The 20,731-nt window shown below is 36.9% G+C and overlaps 2 non-coding genes across 2 annotated transcripts; one reads left to right on the top strand and one right to left on the bottom strand.

Annotated features, from left to right (window-relative positions):
* The first annotated feature begins 671 nt into the window (after positions 1–671).
* Positions 672–743, top strand: TRNAP-AGG (transfer RNA proline (anticodon AGG)). The gene has a single exon. It is a non-coding gene; the product is annotated as a tRNA-Pro (tRNA).
* A 13,901-nt stretch (positions 744–14,644) lies between these two features.
* On the bottom strand, positions 14,645–14,716 carry TRNAP-AGG (transfer RNA proline (anticodon AGG)). The gene has a single exon. It is a non-coding gene; the product is annotated as a tRNA-Pro (tRNA).
* Between the last annotated feature and the right edge of the window lie 6,015 nt (positions 14,717–20,731).

The raw sequence follows: 20,731 nt of genomic DNA, 5'->3' as shown, positions 1-20,731 counted from the left end.
TCTTCTTTGTGAAGTAATAGGATCAATAAACTATTTGAAATTCTTCATCAAAAGTCAACTCAGAATGAGTATGTTATCCTAGTACATCATATTCCGTGATTTCTATTCCTCTCTAGACACCAAAGATGATTTTGTCCAAGTCCATGTGACAGACTTCCTTTCAATTGATACTTGAAGAATTAACATCGCAATTAATAATCTATAGGTTTCATGGCTAAGTCATAGCTGTCTAGAAACGATGACTCTAAATCCTAATCGACCGCGATCATTGTACTTCAGTGTATTCAGTTGAGTCTTGAGTGTTTTCAGTCGACTTGATGAGTAAGAGCTTTTATACGAAAAATGTTCTTCATATTTGCAACCGCCTATTACATTGCTGTATTGCTTTGTATAACGGAGCAATGAGCGTTGTTTATTACCTTATGTTTAGATAACGATAACGAAGAAGTAGTGATTCACAACTGATTGTGATATCATCAAACTGCTGATAATTCGTAGTAATATCATTGGTATTTATGCTTAGCGCTCTCCAACAGCCGAGAGTCGGCCATACTCGGCAAACGGACGCGCGAAAGTGAAAACTGAGTTATCGGACTGGAAATTCCATCCCTCCGCTGGCATGGAAAGTAGAACACGATAAGAAAGTTGTCTTTACGCGAGAGCTAACAAGTGGCTCGTTGGTCTAGGGGTATGATTCTCGCTTAGGGTGCGAGAGGTCCCGGGTTCAAATCCCGGACGAGCCCTAATTTTTTAAAAGCACACAATTTTGAGATGTTCTGGCAATGCCGATTTTCTTTTGGGAGAATAACATCTGCATGTTTCTCATGTTTTCGCTGTTCATTGGTCAGCACCTCTTTTTCACACTTGACGCGTGACGTACGGCAGTGCGTCACAGGCATTAAGTATGACGCGTTCCTTGCACGTGTTGCCTTGTTACACTCGTAAGACAACTTTTGTCACACCTTTTCCTATTTACATGACATGAACATGTGAAGGTCATGTGCGTGAGCGTGAGTACAAAGCGGGTGTGTCATATGTGTGACACTGACGCAAAATTGGTCACTATGTTATTGAAGCTGGTTCATATTTGTTACGTATCTGTCCTCTGCACTAACAGGTATCAGGTCTAACGTGTGCGTTAAACAGGACGCTTAATGTAACCTGTGACAGAGACGATTATACAGATGCTGACACTGTGATGCGAATAATATTGCCAACCGTAGAGATTTCTCCGCGAGACTTCGGATATGAGATGTCGGCACTGAAATTATATCCGAATTCCGGTTCGAGGTCTATTTCTTTCGCTCGCACCCAAAATGACGACCTCTTAATAAGATGATATCTATAAACATGTGGGTAATGTTGAAAGTGCATGTTATCATAAGCCTCAATAATGTGAGAAAAGAGCGATCTATTTACTTTCCAGTTGATACTTAGCGGCTAAGGTTTTGATAGTGACGCAACTATCCACTCCCTCTTATCTGGTGTTACCCATTCGCTACACTACATAATAAAGGTTATCATTTTTGATTGTTGTGCATGCTGTCACCATGCGATGGAACTTGGACCATTGCGAATAAATATTTTTTAGCAACCATGCTACTTTTATTTGCCTCTTTATCGAAGAATTCAACAAAAACGCCCCTAAAAATTTTAACCAAAATATTAAAATGAAACAGTTTCATCACAGATTTTAATTGATTTTCGTATTAATACGGGAGGGGAGTTGGGGAAATATCAAAATCTGCGTTTTTCAGAGCAGACGAGGCTAGGGTGTTCCATTACGGTTCATTTCATCGCGCTCCATTTTGCAAAATACAGAGCGACATGGCGAGAGCATTCCAGATTGACCAAATTAGATCATCATAGAGTACGCAAGCCTAGTTGCTGTTAATCGAAGGTATCAATTCTAACTCTAAATTTGACTTAATAGTATCATATCATTTAGAAGTGGCCTATTGGCTTAGGAGCAGCTTTCTATGGCAATCTATTGATTTATACGTAGTTGCAATTATAAAATTCTTAAATAAACTACTGAGCCAGAATTATCTTTGAATCATCCAATGTATAGTTAATAGCTTCAATATCACTTATTTATCTGCAATAACCTTCCTCAACCGATTGACGATACTCAAAATAAAATGTATCGTTGAAAATATTTATAAATATTTCAAGAAAAAAATGGATTCTGTGATGTCAATTGAGATAAGTGCAAACAAAACATTGAAAACTCGTTCAAGCTAAGGGAAGGAAATTATGTTAAAAATATCTGCAATTATGCTCCATTTTGTATTTTGGTAATTCAGTGCAAAAAATGTAGTTGGCGGGTCAACGACACGTGGCAATCACGCTTATATTCATGTCATATTCATCAAAATGAGTTTCTTACCGTCATTTAAATATATTATAACGGTTATTATATTTTAGGTATAATTACAGTGGAAATAAAATATATTCAAAAATATTTAGAACAGTCAATGAGTGTAATGTGTTCCTTCGTCTTGATTTCGCAACCCGCTTAGTGTATTCAATTTTCAGGTTCAATATTAAGTTTCAATTCATTTTCTCAAAGATCTATGGCAAACTTAAGAACTCCATCCATCCCATACACGCAATGTAAACGGGCTGACATACATACACTCACTTATGCTTTGGACCATGGAAGTGGGGTATCGGAATTCCTAATATTTTCCAATCAGTATCCTGGAAATCTACTGATCCTAATTAAACACCATAATAGAGATGGAAACACCTCGATGTTTCCTCAAATTTTTATTATTAACACAAATAATTTTCTCCTTTTTTAAATTCTTAGTTTATCTCTATGGGTACGTACTATTTCGAATAAAAAGTGTCAATGGTGTTAAACGACCTCCCAGCCTTACACAAAAGCTAAACGGGGATACGTTAAAATCCTGTACTTTAGATTCATATTTCATCGGTAATTGCATTCTCTTGCGTATTTGATGGATCTGTCTTTCGATAGATTGTGTCAACATTCCCGTCCCCCTCCTTCCTCCCCTTCAGTCGACTTTTATTATAATTATCGCAAACAAAACAAAGTCGCTGCGCCGTCCAGATAAAAGATTCCTTCCCCTTGGCTTATCGTCTATCATAGTTTCCACTCCTATTCTCCTGAAAGCGTTCTCATTTCTCAAATTGAAAATCCATTTAACTTTCTACATTCCTTTCCGCAATCACTTAATTTCAAAATTTTACTAATACTCCCTCCTTCATTATCGTCCACGTCTTATATGAAATCCCTTTAGTAATAAGAAATAATTTTGTTTGCTCGTACACTTTCTTTCCATTAACATTCTACTTCTTATCTCTTCTGCAGAATTCTCATAGCAGAATGTAAAACTACCTGAATATTAATATTAATATTTTACCACCTTCCCTTCCAACAATAAATCAACGGCACAAAGGTTCAGCTAACCATGCCGACTTTCATAACTTTTGTGTTATAAAAATTAATTATCATTTCGTATCGCTTAAAATTTAAACTGTTTAAGGGAAAAGAAATTTAATTTCGCAAGACTCTCAGCAGACTGTTTACTCCGATTTAAGTGCCATTAAGTTCAGTTCACAAAATGCCGAATTTTACCAATATCAGCCGCACAATTCCTACTAGTGTTCTAAATTGATTAATACCAATTGATATTTTTAACTGTATCTGTTGACGCCGTAGCAAGAGAAACCGTTGACGACGCTGCAGTAAAAAATGGGTGGTAGAATGTACACAAAGTTCACTTCGTTTAACCATAACTCAGAGATTAATAACAATTCATTGCGTTTATTTTTTGGGAGTGAATTATTCCGATGGCATTTAAGATACGCTCCAATCTCAAAAAAATATTTTGGGAGATTTAGAGCTTAGCGACCCATCTTTCCCTGAAAGCGTACCATGCCAAATAATGGATTAGTTTTATGGTGCTTGGGAAAAAAATCCTTTAACTTTTTAACGTAATTTGTATATTTAACTAGATAAATCTAAAAAAATATGAACATTAATAATATGAAATAAAAAGTTAAGAAATGAACAAGCATTTATGAGTGGCTGAGTCCGTGTTACGTAAACGCCCTAAAAAGAGAGAGGTTGAGTTGCAGAGGTTGGTCATTTGTTTTGTTAATAAATTCTGAATTTCACTTTTTAATTTTTATGGAAATATTAATCCAAAGGAAAAATAGCTTTCAAAATTTTGAGCCAGAAATACTGGCGCAATTGCTACCGGAAAATAAATCCGGCAGAAGAAAACGGGAAGGAGGACCTTTGGTTAAGTATATTAGTGTCACTTTCGCATCAATATCAATAATTTTACTGGGATGTTTTAAAGTGGGATATACACAAGATTACATATACCATGGTTAAATTTTAAGTGACCAAAAAGATCTTCACTACTAATTGAATTCATTAATGTTCAATAATATTAGGTAGGTCCCCAACATTCCCCACCACACGCTCCTCCTGTCGTGGCTTGCGGAGTATTGTACACATGCTTCGTAGATACACTTTGCATCAGTGAGGCTACACTTGGAATATGCAACACGTATTTGGAAACAGTCGGAGATTGTATTGATTAAGAAAATTTCCAAATATGGGCCGATATGCCTGTGAAGAAACGTTTACCTAATATATCGGGAGGAACGCTTTCGATTGAAGGACTAAAATGAGAGTTACCGAAAACAGGAAGAAGGAGGGTAAGACTATCATAAAGGTACAGAGTACTCGATTTAATTTATAACACCGTAGCTATCTTTAAGATCTTTCATTATATTGCCCGATTAAACCATTCAGATAATATAAAAGAGATCTCAGCTACTGAGAGAGCTGAAGAAACTTCAGCATCAATAGATGCAGGAAATATTTATTTCTTCGTAATATTCGTGATCAAAGGAAAATTCAAGCCAAAAACGAAAAAATAAACCTTGGTTGATGAACTTAGCTGCAAAAAAATAACCAAAAAACCTCTTTTTTGTTGCTGAAGGTTTTTGACGCAACACCATCTGCTACACGCCTTCCTGGCCGGTTTTTAGATAGCGGCATTGATGTACTGTAGATGTAGCAAAGTCCAAATTATACTCTCAAGATTATGAATAAAGATTCCTGCATTGAATTTTAATTCTGTTTGAAAATTGGGGCAACTGAATGTAAAAGAACTTAAAAATGCTTCCTAAATTTTATTCTTACCGTTCCTTTCACCCATCTACTAGCTATCATCCCATATTTCTAGCAATCAGGTGCCTCCGAAATATGGAGCAGATGTGAGAATCAGAAAGATATGTGCTTTTCAAAATTTGAATGGATACCTAAATCCGTATATCCATTGCACTTGTGGTATCGTTTCCCTGTCCCTACTCCTCAAAACTTTTGATTTCAGTTTCGCAATTTATTGACAAATCTCGTCGCAAAAACATAGTTAAAGTAACAAAAATATATTTGATTTAATTATTTCACAAATATATTCCGTTTTTGTTAGATACGATCACCTTAATTCAGAACATGTAATATTAAACCTTTTTTTATCAAAAGATACAACTTTCCAAAAAGCCTCATTAACTACGTATCACAATTAGGTATATCAACAATTGGAACATACAGTGATGATCAAAGACTCAATCGTTTGGAAATAGCGACACAACTTGCGGATCACTGCAAAAATGATCCACATTTTTTAGAGAACGTTGTTTCGGGTGACGAGACGTGAAGGAACTCAAAGGAACGCGATACGGGACTTTGGACGCCGTCAAAGAGGCCGTGACGACGTGTCTTCGAGAGGTTCCCGATGATGCCTTCGCGGGAGCGTTCCAGGAATGGGAACGCCGCTGGAACAAGTGTATCGACTCACAAGGGTCCTATTTTGAGGAATATTAGCTTAAGATATGTAAAAGTGTAATAAATTTTTTTTCCTGAGCTCAGTACACTTATTTTCCGGACGAACCGTGTACTTATTCTCGCTAGGCATACAAACCAACACACATACATGCCATCCACTGGCAGCAACCATTTCGAACTAATTCTATCCCATTGCAATAAACACAGGAACCAATCACTGATGCCATAATTACCAACTTCGGCAATTCGCAACCCAACACAAGATCAACTCACAAGTCTAGGCTTCTGTATTCTTCACATCGTCGGCTTTCATCACGTGTCTGCCGACGTAACATACATGCAGGTAATTATCAAAGCCATTATCATAACTTCCATTCCATGTTATACTATTTTTCATCAGCATTACCATTGTTTCCAAGCAATGAACAGGAATGCACGGGGGGAGGGGGAAAGCACTTCTAAGATTTGGTTGACACACACAAAGGACGCGTTGCAAACGATCCAAATAGTTGAAATCACGGCAACAGTTTTCGCAAATTAATTAAGTAATTATTATTTTGGCTTAAAACGACTCACACAGTGAAAGAAGAAGTTCGAAAAACTTGTTGATTGAAAGACATTTGGACTGATTTTGAGGGGGTATTTTGAACTGAAAAATGCTGGGTATTTCAATTTACAAAAAAATCGAATTCAAAGCATTTGGCGGATTTTCAGTAGGTTTGCTTTTGAATGAAATTTCTAGCTTTTGCATTTTACATAAGGGAAAGTTCCTTTGTGTAGGTATAGATGTATTAAAAAATCAATCGATTATGTTATGAAAAAACTATTTCTGAGATCAAACCATTCACGTGTCACATTGTGAAATTTTCACAACTTGACACAATAGAAGAAACAATTGAAGCACGTCAAAATTTTTATTTTCCGACGCAGGATTTGATGGATTAGACTCGCTAACAAAGGTCATCTAACCTGGCGTTGGTAAAGTGTAATTTGCCCATTAAAGCTACAAATTGTTTTTGCCCTTGTAACTTTTTTCAAATAATTTATTTTTTCAACATAACGATATCCTTCACATAGCTTATTAATCTATTTCATTAACAATTTAAAATTGCGTGGTTTCAGGTGTGATATGGTGGAGTTTGAATATAATTACCTAAAAATAGCACTTTTCCACAAAATAAAAATTAAATACCGACCAGATTTCCATGTACTACATCATTGCAGGTCACCAAAGACGATGAAGTAGTCGGAATTAAAAATGTTAATCTGGAGGAAAAGTATTATTTTTTTGTCATTAAAAATAAATAATTCTATGTAAGAAATCAAATATCAAATGTACGAATGAAATTTTCACTCGTCAGTAGTATGACCTGCTTAGTCAAGACTATTTTCAAAGTTGACAGACGCTACTGAATATATGGACTCCACACATATTGGAAGCTTTCCAAAATGCAATGGAAAAAAGTTACTTTCCATTGTGTCTCCGTACACTTTGTCGCCGGGCGACTGTTTCGGAATGCAAATGTCACTGTCAAGGTTACTCTATGCATATTATCGATCTATCTTTGTCGCAAGATGTTGTCACCCACTACGCACACGATCGCAGTATAGATGAAATTAAGAAAATAAAACAATTAATGCTCTCGAGTTGAAAAATTGTTAAAAATCTATTTATCGATCAGATATGATGGTGTAACATCGTAAATATTTTAAACAGTTCTTTCAGTATCAACTATTTCAGTATGTGTAATATATATATATATATATATATATATATATATATATATATATATATATATATATAATTATTATTATTATTATTAGGTAATCTACCGGTTAAGGTAGGTTTTTGGTTGGAAAAAATTACTAATTCAACAATTTGTGGCCCCTAGCAAAACACAACATCCTACTCTACATCAGGTCCCTCTTCATCTCTGAGTACTTTCTTCCTCCCTTCATCCCGTCCAACATCCCTATCCTGTTCCTTCCCTTTCCTCGTTCGCCTAACATTTTCCCCCCTATCACAGTCTTCAACATCCCACTGCCGGTCAATACCCCCTTCATCCACTTTTCCTGCCTCCATAGGTTTCTCCCAGCAAACCCCTCTCTTCGCCCACCATACCAAGTACTTCCCCATTTGTTTTCTTCTCAGTCTATTTCACCTTCCCCATTCTTCTCCACACCCACATTTCAAAAGCCTCCAGTTTACGTCTATCCTCCTGCTTCAATGACCACGTTTCCGCGCCGTACATAGCTACGATCCATATCAAAGTTTTTACGAGTCTTTTCTTAACATCCCTACTCAACGTCCCCGTCATCAACTCCCTCCTCCTTGTGAAAGCCTCATTGCCTAGCGCAATTCTTCTCCTTACGTCCTTACTATTTTGACCGTGTTGGTCCAAAACACTACCGAGATACGTAAACTGTTCTACCTGCTCTAGTTTTTGCCCTCCTATTTTAATGTTAAGCTTGGCCTTTTTCTTTCTAGAAAATCGCATAACCTTTGTTTTATTAATATTGATTTTCATCCCATACCTGTCGCAGGGAATTTCCAATTCACTCAGCAATGCTTGCAGCCCCTTGGCTGACTGACAAACTAAAGCTTGGTCATCAGCAAACCTCACAGATTTTACGAATTCCCCGCCCACTTTCATTCCTACCTCGAGTTCTTCCCATGCCTCTTTGATCATTTCCTCTGCATACAGGTTGAACAGCAACGGTGATAATGGGCAACCCTGCCTTACACCCCTTCCTAACACTGCCCATCCGGACTCCCCGTTTCCCACCCGCACCTGTGCAGTCTGAGACATGTACAGGTTGCGGATCAGCCTCCTTTTCCTCCAATATATTCCTGTTTTCTGCAATATACTCATTAGTTTTTCCTAATTCACTCTGTCAAACGCTTTTTCGAAATCTACGAAACAGGCAAATACCTCCTGATTGTGTTCTATATTCCTCTCGATTAATAATCTCATTACTGCAATGGCATCACGCGTACCTCTCCCCTTCCTAAACCCAAACTGATCATCCCCTAAGTAATCATTTGCCCTACACTCTATCCTTTTGTTTATGATCCTGAGAACAACTTTAGCTGCGTGGGATATCAAACTAATTGTCCTATAGTCCTCACATGACGTGGCCTTTACCTTCTTCGGAATAGGAACTAAAATTGATCTCACAAAGTCTTCCGGCCAGATTCCCTCCTCATAAATACTACGGATCAGCCCATATAGCCTCTTCCTCCCACATTTTCCTAAGCATTTTAAAAGTTCCACGGGAATGTTATCTACCCCCACGGCCTTATTTAGTTTCATCTCCCTTAATGCCCTTTCTATCTCATTGTCTAGTATGCCTTGACCTAAGCTGTCTTCCTCTGCGTCATATTCTTTTTCAATGTCTAACTTTGTTGGTCTAAGTTCTTTACCATACAGTTCTTCTATATATTCCTTCCATCTCTCTTGGATCTTTCCTATGTCAACTATTACCTTACCCGCCTTATCTCTAACTGCTATCGTTGATCTCCCTTTCTTACTTCCCGATAACGATTTAACTTTGCTGTACAGCGCACCGATTCCACCCTTCCTCTGCAGACTTTCCATATCCTCGCACTGCGTCTTCCACCGCGCTTCTTTTGCTTTATTTGTTGCCCGCCTCAATTTATTGTTTTATTCTTAGTACATCATTTTACCTAACTCTGTATTTACATTCTTCCATTTTCGCCGCTCATCCATCTTTGTAATCATCTCATCCATGATCCATGGTTTCCTAGTCCTTTTAGCGTTAACGGTTCCAATAGTGTCTTTTGCGACTTTAGACAACCCTCTCTTGAAACTTTCCCATTTTTCTTCAATAGTACTCCGCTCTTTACCATCCTCCATGATTTCCTCTACCGCCTATTTATATTCCTTCCTTTTCAGACCATTTAATGCTTCTACATTCCATTTTAAAACTCGCCACCCCTGCCTTATCTTTTTGAAACGGACGCTACATTTCATAACAACTAAATTGTGGTCGGAGTTCGCATCCGCTCCTGGGAAGCATATATATATATATATATATATATATATATATATATATATATATATATATATATATATATATATACTTATATATATATAAACATATATATATATATAAACATACATATATATATTATTTATTTATTTATTTATTCATTTATTTATATTTATTTACATAATCCTATAATAATACTTCAACTTTTACTTTATACAGGAATAAAAGGGTTTTTGTTTTGGGTTAATGGAGCATACCTGTATTATTTCAAATTATGTGGCATAAAACCGTAACTACTATATCTTCAAATCATTACCTAAATCTTCGCCTCTGAAGCTTCAATAATTATTAAAGCTAGATTACTAAATGTTATGTATTTTTACATATGTATTTTCACAATGAATATCAAAAACTGGTACCAACCCATAATTCCGGCTATGTGATATTTTTTCACTTTAAGCTTGATCTGAAGATGAATTAACATAATCGGAGAATAAATTAATTCTGTCTGAGTAATATTATGAAATTATTACCGGAATATGCTCTGCCGATTTGATAAATATAACAAAATAATTAAATATTCAATCGATGCGACACTGTACTCGTATTAGCTGGATTCAAGGTAAATTCAATCAGTACATATCCAATTAGTTTTTCGTGGAACCTTTCGTCGCAGGAATATTCTTATAAAAATCAAACATGCACTGTACTAATGGTTTTTTAGAATCAGTAAAACTTTTCGAGATAAAAAAGGAAATTTAAAATCAATAAATGCTTTACTTGTGAAAAAAAATACGATGAGTAGGGTTACTCGGGCAAAAACGACGCAAATTGTTAAAGAAGTTAATCTCTTGCGAAATCTCATTTGTTCCTAGCGAATGATTTTTTTCTCGCACCACTTCTTTCCCTCCGGCCTTGTATTCTAGTACTCATTGGTCGCTTCGTCGATAAGTAGGTAAGTAGACTTAAGTCTCTTCACCTCCTTTCTTCCCTACCAACGCCTCCCTTCTTTAACCCTCCCTAACCTCTCTCGCTGCCATCGACCGACCGTAAATGGCTTCTTTGGGAGCAAACGAAACGAAATTACTCGACTGACAATGGAGCAAGGTAAAAAGCCTCCTCTTTATTTGTTTCCCATATATTTTTTTCATCTTCTCCAAGCTCAACGAGTCCTGCCTTGCGGTATTTCCCTTTAAGATTAGATGGGGAAAAAAGAAAAGATTGTATGGAGAGAGGGAGTGAGAAAAGATGGAGGAACGAACAGCATGCTGGTACCTTATGGAATGGCTTCGTTTCAAAAACCGCTGTCGCTTCAAGAAACCAAGGCAACTGCGAGAGCGGTCGTTCGGGCCCGAAGGACTGGCAAGGTCCCACGAGAAGAAATCTGCACCCTTCCCAGCCCCCACTACTCATCCCTAGTCCTTGCCGAGGAATAAGAATCTATCAGGGGGAGTTTCTTTTTACTGCAGGATCGCGAAGAAATGCTTGCGTAACAGTCCATCGAAAATGTCAAAAGGAGGGAGAAGCCAAACTTTCGACTTTGCGCATTGCGACGCCATTGTTGTGTGCCTCATATTGTTCGCGGGACGAGAGCCCCATTTGGGTTTCAGTATCAGAAGCGCTTAGCTTGTATCGAGAAAATGGGTCCCTGTGTTAATTTCAATGAGCCAGCATTTTCTTCTGTTAAAAAATATATCGTGTTATTATATTTTTCATTGGTGTACCTAAACATAATTAAAAAAAGGTGCATAAAGATTACTAATTTAAGTTGGAAATGAGGCAAATTAAGAATTGCTATCCACGGAAGCAAGGATTACGCAAAGCTAATGGAAAAGTTATTAAAACCATCATGCCTAGTCAATTAGCCATAATTCCCAATGTATTTTTAAAAAGAGCAGCCATTAAATGAAGATATATTCCTGGGTTTGACATTCCACTTGTTTATACTGCCTGGGTTAACATATGCATTGTTCAATTAGATTTCGAGTTCACAATACATATTTTTTTATTTTTATATGCATCCTGAAAGCCACCGCTAGGGTGTGTGGCAGAGGGTGAACACACACCTGGATAATTTTTCCCTAACATGACCCTACCGCGGTTGGACAATATCATTCTGATCCCTTATCGTTCGTGGAAAAAATGGCATCTTAAATCTATCTGTTCTACACTTAATCTATCAAATTTTACTAACATGATTTCTCCTACCTTAGTATTATGGGGGAAATAAAATATTTTTACATCACTGCTAAAGATCCCTCCATCCAATTTATGCAAGATCTTGAATATCTAATTTAACTTTCGCTCCGTGAGTTATTCCTAGCCTAGCTGCTCTAATATTTTGGATACGCTACTAGGTTTATCATAACAATGTCTAGCTCCACCACGCTGCACACGATCCAATCCGGCAACTAATCCAACTTCATGAGGATCCCATTTGTACTTATGGTATATTCTAAATGAGGCCTAACCAGCGACAGATAACAATTCTCTTTGCCTTTTTCAACACATTTACCCATTACTCTTCTAATAAATCTTAATCTTTTCTTAGCATGTCCACGTATGTGCTTCACCAAAAAAACTTTTGGGTGAGGGTAGCGCCTGGGTATTTAATTGAGCCAATGTTGTTAACGTAAAGTAGGAATAAAAGATATCCGATTACTCTTCCCTATTCCCTGAATAACTTCTACTACATTTGAGCTAACTAAATTTATCACTACTCTCTGTACCCGACCATTCAAAATGTCTTCAATCCAACCCTGGATATTTTTATCAATTCCATACGCTTCTAGCTTTACGAGTAGTTTACTGTGAGGTGCTTTGCTCTCTTAAAATCTAGTAATATCGCGTCCACTGGAACATTGCTCTTTCCCGAAATAAGCACATCATGATCAAAAAGCGCAAGCTGTGTCTCGCAGGATCTACCTTTTCGGAAACCGTGCTGATTTTTCATGAATAACTTCTGATCATCGAGGTATCTCACGACCAAACTAGCAACTATATGTTCCATAACTGTGCACGAAATGGATGTGAGGGAAATATGTATGTAATTGCTCGGTTCCTCCTTGTCTCCGTTTTTAAATATTGCTGTTACGACAGCCTTTACCAAATATTTTTTCTAGATACGACGCAATTTCCGAAGCTAGATCCTTAAATATACGAGTGGGTATTTTATCGGTCCCGGAGGATTTATTAGGCTTAATATTTTTCAGCAAAATTTCTATTACATTATATGATATTTCAATTTTGAGAATTTGTTGACCAGCACGATTTGATAAGCTATCGGAGACATTCGGCGAGACATTGGTGAAGACGCTTTGAAGGAAGGAATTCAATAAGTTAGCCTTTTCCAAACTGCTGGTTACTCTTTCGCCTTTTTCATTTTTGAGTGAATTACCAGTTGACTTATCTCCCTGACTTCTCTGGCGTATGTCCAAAATAATTTCGGGTTCTCTTTAGAATGTTCCGCTAACCTTTTCCTTTTGAATTCCCTGTACACTTTCCGAAATTCATTCTTGGTATTCGCCCAAGATATCTTGTAATCATAAGTGATCTCATTCTTATTGTCGCAAGAGGTATCATCCCCAATATTTTTCATCTTGGCGTGATATAGCCTTTGACGTCTCAATGTCTTTCTGACATCCGCGTTGTACCATCTACGTTCCGTGTTATCATTTATAAATTTACTAAGAATGAACTTGCTGACTGCTGAGCGCGTGATCTCAAGAAAGTGTTTCCTCGTATCCTCAGTATTTCCCTGAATCCTATCTTTCTAAAAACTTGCAAATTGATTTTGTAGAACGCACTGTAGGCTATTATATCCCCCTTCTTTAAACGAGTAAATTTTCCTTTTAGACTTCGTATTTCAGACCCAACATACAAAAACTTAGTATTTCCTGCCCCGTGGCCACTACTTCCTTTTAATTTCTATAGGTAAGACTTTTCGGGAATATTCGTTGCTAACAAATCCAGAATATCATCGCCCCTAGTTGTTGAAGTGACCAATGTGACCAAGTTGATCCAATGTGTTCAACGTACAATAATTCAATAGCGATTCGCAGATGACTTTGTGTTTATCGCCTGTTTTACAACTATATGTGCCCCAATCAATAGATGGGAAATTGAAATCTCCACCGATTTTGATGGTCGTAATCATTGTGTTGGGATAAGAAACCTTTTATTTGCTGCTCTTATTCTAGAATTGAATTGTCGCTGTCAACTGGTGGTGTGTAAAATACGCATACATGAATTATTTTGGATTGAGGGCCTTCATTTGAGCCACAAACGCTATTTAATTAAAAATTTTACCTTATCCGCGTGATTTCCAGCCTACATAATTAAAAGTCCATCCTGGGAAAAACCTCTCTCTACTTAATAGAATAACTGCATTCAAACCAGGAAGAAAATAAAACCAGGGATTTAAAAACTATAAAAGGAGTTAATTTTTAGACTATTCTTCAATCTTGTATATTTTAGGTACAGTAAAAAACACTTAATGGACAAGATTAATGCTAAATTCTCTCCTAATCATTGGCAATTAAATGGAAAATATCATGGACAATACAATAATGTTCACACTGCAAGAGAAATTTTACCGACAACTAAGAGTCCTGTGTGATTAGGTAGGCCTCGGCGAAGAATGCTGCGCCGCTGTGTTCCTGCTCCTGTTCGTGAGCGTTCTATCGTGTGGATGTATTATATCAGCGAACGAAATAATTTTGTCGATGTGTGTATAAGCATCAACTTCTGTTTAGCACGAGATAGAAAAAAGAAGAATTTTAAAGTAAAAATTATGGGCTCGTCCGGGATTTGAACCCGGGACCTCTCGCACCCTAAGCGAGAATCATACCCCTAGACCAACGAGCCATGGGAATAACTGGACTTGGTTTAATTTTTTCCCTTTTGTTTCCAATGTGGAGGTGAAAGTTGAGATTTCTCCAACCGTCTGAGCGTCCGACGAAGTCCTTGGGTTGTTTCTTAGAGATCTTCATCGTTTCCCAGCCCGTGGCGTCACAGGCTGTAAGCGCATCAGTTAAACGGGGTGCGCTAGCTATGTCTGGTGCTGCGGGATGCTATGTAATAATTATAAATTTATTCATTAGTCATGTTCAAAATCTTTCCATTGTTCTACTTTTTCTCCGGCTGAGTTGTGATATTCTTACCGTTCAAGAATTTTCTTCCTGCTCCTTGGCGAAGAACTGGATTCCGTCTCATCCAGATAATATCAGGAAGATGCAGTTGTTGGAGCGAGATCACTAACCGTGAAGGTCATTCTTCTGCTGTGTCTGAATTATTACTTTTTTGTCTTAGTTGAAAATATTTCTTCACGTCTTTCCAATTCGTGCCCCTCAATTACAATGTCAAGTACACGTACTATGGGAATCACGCATTAACTCCAATTCACACAAGTGTCCCCACAGCAATCTTTGCAATTTAATGGAGTAATTATTAATTAATACAAAGTATTAATGGCGTTCATTGACTAGTTTCGGATATTTCATTTTGTATCTTCATTGCCGTTAATTCCGAGACCCAAATAGGATGCCTCGCAATCAAAACTGTAGCCTTCTCTCAACAGCTCCATTTCTCTTTGCTTTTATCGATTTCTTGGATCATACTATATGACCAACACTGGTATGGACAGCCACTAGTGACAATTGTAGCTAGGTTATTATGGTAATAAAAACCGGTTTTATGTTGTTTGAATTCTATCGAAATATGCACGTTTCAATTATTAGCAAAATTTTCAGTGGACGAGAGGGAATAAAAATATTTGGGCTCGTCCGTGATTTGAACCCGGGACCTCTAGCACCCTAAGCGAGAATCATACCCCTAGACCAACGAGCCGAGGAACGAAGTCGATTAAGTTTACTTTTTTCCTATTTTGTCTCCAATGTGGACGTGAAAGTTGAGATTTCTCCTACTGCCAGAGCGTCCGACGAAGTCCTTGGGTTGTTTCTCATAGATCTTTATCGTTTCCAAGCCCGTGGCGTCGAAAGGCAATTCCGCAATTCCCAACACGGTTTCACGCGTAGTGGGTCGATGACTGACAGGCGGTAAGCGCATAAGTTAAATAGAGTGCACTAGCCGGTAACAATAATGATTTCAAATGCCCATCAATATCGCAATTGCCCCTATTATAAGTAAATAACTGAATATAAAATCAGGACAGAAATTTGAGATAATTGGCAATGAATAAGAAAGGGACAATTATTATACATAGTTATTTTGGTATCATTGGACGAAAAATATTTTTAATTCATCAGCACATTTTCCGACAGTAAAGCTATCATTACCATCTCACAAACAAATATTTATTATTTGATATTAAAGCGGTTTCAATTACAAAATACGCTTTGAATTATGCAAGTCTGAATAACGTTTCAAATTTTGAAAGTTTTTCTATTGCTTTCCTAATTATTCGTGGAAAATTTCATTTTAATTCTCATATTTACAGTTGTTTAATATGCTTTTATGGGTCCAAATTATGAAATTTAATTAAAGTTAAACTGATATGTACACCGAAGAAAAAAATTACGAACAACGGAACAATAGTAGGGGGTAGAAAAAGAAGTAGTCAGGTACCAACCTAAACAGCTGTAATGGAGGTTGCGGATATGCACAATCCACTTGCTGGAAAGGATTATTTTGAAATTGAAAATTTTATAATATATTTTTCAATCAAAACGATGAGCCACGCCAAATGAATATATACGTAATAAATGACTAACATTAGATGCCCGAGAAGCGGCAATCGTTTTTAAGATGTTGACAGCACAATCGGAGAAACGTTTTTAATGCAAATAAATTGTTACAGAGTGTTACGCGAAAACATATTTTTACTTATGAATAACACCGTCCAAAAACAGACAACTCCACAATATGTTTTTCTCTCTGCAGGAATAAGATTTGTATCACATTGTCATTGCGTTCAGGTCCCTATCAATTCGAGGTCCACAACTCTTGAAGGGAAAAAAATCGCTGGAATCAGAGTGAATGCTCTTATTATTGATTATTTTATCCTTGTGATCTTACTGATAAGTCTGAATTATTGGATTCCCGATATAGATAGGCCGTTGGATTTTAAGTAGGAAACTGGATGATTTACTCGATGTCGTGAGCATTACTGCGGCTTTGACGCCTCTAACAACTTTAAACTATTATGAATAGTTTGATTCTCCAGGTAAAGAGAAGGGTGTGAGTATATAGCGTCGTTCAAAGGTTTCGGAATAAATATTCCATCATTTAATGGGACTATATTCTTAGAAGAAACTTCGAATAGACGGGCTTTAAAATACTATTCTATTTGAATGGCATATTTCTACATACCTAGACGTAATAAAAGCGTAGTTATTGTCGGCATCCCTTTGAAATATTGAGCTACAAATTTTGCGAATTGTTCAGTCTGGTCGACGCTTGACGCAAATAAATAGACGATTGGAGCAAGTTCTAAACCGGAGAGGTAAAAATATTTAGTCCCGGCCGAGATATGAACCAGGTACCGTAATTCCCTGAGAACTGATCATTCCCCATGGTCAAAGAGTCAGGAGAGATGGCATTTCGAGATTTAGTCTTAGACTATCCAAAACAGAAGGTAATTTTCCAGTTTTTGAACTCAATAGGAGCACTTGTATACTTGCACACACTACTAACTATTAGACCTAATGTGCAAAATAAATTATACGCTCAGTAATCAAAATCAAAAGTGCTTTCAAGATGGAATTAACTATTTTGTGAGGCATTTAGTTCATTTTATTGGCCACGAGATGGTTAACGATAGAACGCAAAGAGATCGCATCAATACTCAGCAGTGATCGATCTATTTAGTGAATTTGCCTAATTACCAAGAGAACAAATAGATATCTTCTTCTTTAAATAAATCGCGACTCCAACGCATTAGTACAGCAGTGTAGTCAATGGGAGTCAAGCTCTTACAATGAGCAGATGCTGGAGATAAAACTGATCCCCTACCAAAATTAATAATCAGAGGAAGAATAATTCCGCCGGTTTCCCATGGCCATTTCAGCCGTCCTCAATAAATTCTTAATATCCTCGCACTGCATTGTCAGCCCCGCTTCTTTCGCCCCATCAGTTTCCCGCCTGAATTTATTATGCATCCCCTTGTATTTACTTGCAGCCAATTCTGGAATTGCCTTCATCCATTTATCCATTTCCTACTCTAGACTGTATCACCACCCATTCCGTCTGAAATTAATGGTACCTTTGCCCTTTACCTTGTATTTACTGTTCTTGTAGTTAGATTTGAGGTTTTCGATATCCCTTACTCTCATCTTTCTTCTGTTTTACCCGTTTTCGTGTCTTCACTCATAAACGTATCCACCGTTTCCTGGTACACCTTCCTTTTCGTTCCAGTCATTTAAATTCCCCTTGTAATATCTTTCATCCATTTTACCCTATTAAACCTAAAATGTCACCTCATTAGCACTAAATTATGATGATTTCCCCATTGATGTTTAAAAAATGTGAAGATACGACGAAACGCATGTATGCATTTTGGGGAATGACATGCGTAGGCGTACGACCCAATTCATAAAAGAGAAAAAAATATATTTTATTTCGAATATTAATTTGAGTTGGTTTCAAACACCGTAATGTGCCAGTGTTATGCGTGTTGTTCTTGACATAAATTTACACAATACCTTTGGGTGCCGTATTGTATTCATATTATCCAGCAATTAATCTTTTGGATTACATTGTACTCATAAGTTAACGAATGGGACAGCGAACGGTCATTGCTGTTTTATCGTTGTTGTTTGATGAGCTAAACTATGGTCCATAACGCAACCAATACTGGTGAGTCATTATTGAACTTATGATGTTTATCCAGCTAAAATTAATTAACTGCCTCCTTTCAAGAAAATGCGATAATGTCCTGATAAATAATGCGATAATGCGATGATGGACGCTTAGTAACGGGTAACGTGGATTTAAAACGAAAGCTGAATTTTGGCTGCATCGGGGGATTTACATGAATGGATGTTGAATGTTTATTTATCTCTCTTATACAATGCCTTCTGATTCGTTTGGCGTGCTGCAGTTCGAAGGAGGTAAAAGGAGCTTTAATGTCGTCAAATCAGGACGAATCGAATGTCGCGCAAACGAAGCGAAGCCCCAATCTGTTTGGTGCCCCTGGTACATCCCCAACAGAAACGTACTTAAGGAATTAAATATCCCTAGGATTCATGAGTTAATGCAAAAATCACTTCATAGTTACAGTAAATCAATTAAAGCCTCCAAAAACACTCTGATATCCTCCCTCGGGTCGAACTCCCTTCTACGATAATAGGTCGTTTCTCGTACCCGCACAATAGGCTCCTTCCGACACGCAATCTAAAAAAAGAAAATATTGAGCAATTTCCCCCCTTATTGCACCGTCTACCCAGCACTTGACCCACCACATATTCCTCTTAGGAACTCTCTAAAAAAAAATATATATATATATATATATATATATATATATATATATATATATATATTTATTTATTTATTTATTTATTTATTTATTTATTTATTTATTTATAAATATATATTTATATAAACCGATAACAAAATTAATAACAAATATATAAACTAACAAATAATAATAAACATAAAAATAATAATATTATTATTATAATATAATAATAAAAATAAAATATTAATGACAAAAATTATAAATATAGCCAATATAAATATAAAATATAACCAATTCACATAAAGCAACTATTATGTATAATATTTTAATTAATGACAATAATAATAATCCATAATCCTCATCATACACTACCCTACACACCACTCGCAACTCTACGCACAACACTTGCTTTCTTCCCAGTATAATCACCACTCCTACGCAGAAAATTTACTTCTAAATGGAATGATTCCCGGGGTAAAATTTATAGGCATACTATGAACGTTTTGGTTTTAGTTTGGTAGGGTTTTAGTTTGGTAGCACTCTTTAACCCTGAGGACGGTGCACGAGTCGAATATCGAAACGTCGGCTAATATGGTATCCCTGACCCAACGGAAGACCCGAGAACACTGCATCAATCAATACGTAAGGAAAACATCAGATCTTACTACAAATCCTTTTTATTTGCATTGAAATTGCTTAAACTGTAATTGCAGGAGACATAAAGATAGATTTTAATATGGTTTTAGGCGTGGGTTACTTCATTCGTGAGCAGGGAGGAAGCATGCATTTTTCCTTTTCACGCAACCAATCACGCACAATAGTCGGTCTGGAATTTGGGCTTTATTGGAATTATTGCCTAAAATCATGTTTCCATTTGAATTTAACTCCATTCTTTATTTTCTATTCTACAAGCTCTTTGAGAACGTCATGTTGCTGATATGCCATCTATTGGCATGCCTTTATGTTTAATCGTGTCGGAGTTTCACTCTTTGAGTTGCGAGGGTGCGGACAATGCTTTTTAGCCTTCTGTTTTTTAAAAAAATAGCGCTATATTTACTATAAATATAGTATTAAGTCGTTTTTGTTCAACTTGCTGGAATTTAAGTAATCTAAGCTATATGCGCGAGTTATGTATATCGCAGTGCAATATGCCTGTCACAACGGGTTGCGCTTTTGAGCTTTTCGTTCATGATATTCTCACTTCGGGAGAGAGCAATGATCCAGTGGACGGGATTTTTCTAGAGTTTAAGAGAGCCGTCGATAAAGTACCTCATAGTTAACTACTCGCGAAGCTAGAAGCATATGGCATAGATAAAAATATCCGGGGTTGAATTAAAGACTTTTTGAATGGTCAGGTTCAAAGAGTAGTGATAGGAGTTAGCTCAAATGCAATAGAACTTACTTCAGGTGATCCCTAGGGAAGTATTATCTACATCTACTTGATACCCGGCAAGCCGCCGCAAGGG

This window comes from Hetaerina americana, unplaced genomic scaffold (genome assembly GCF_022747635.1).
Source record: "Hetaerina americana unplaced genomic scaffold, ioHetAmer1.1.p SCAF_4, whole genome shotgun sequence".
Lineage (NCBI taxonomy): Eukaryota > Metazoa > Arthropoda > Insecta > Odonata > Calopterygidae > Hetaerina > Hetaerina americana.
Note: the sequence above shows the minus strand (reverse complement) of the source record. Positions and strands in the feature narration are given on the sequence as shown.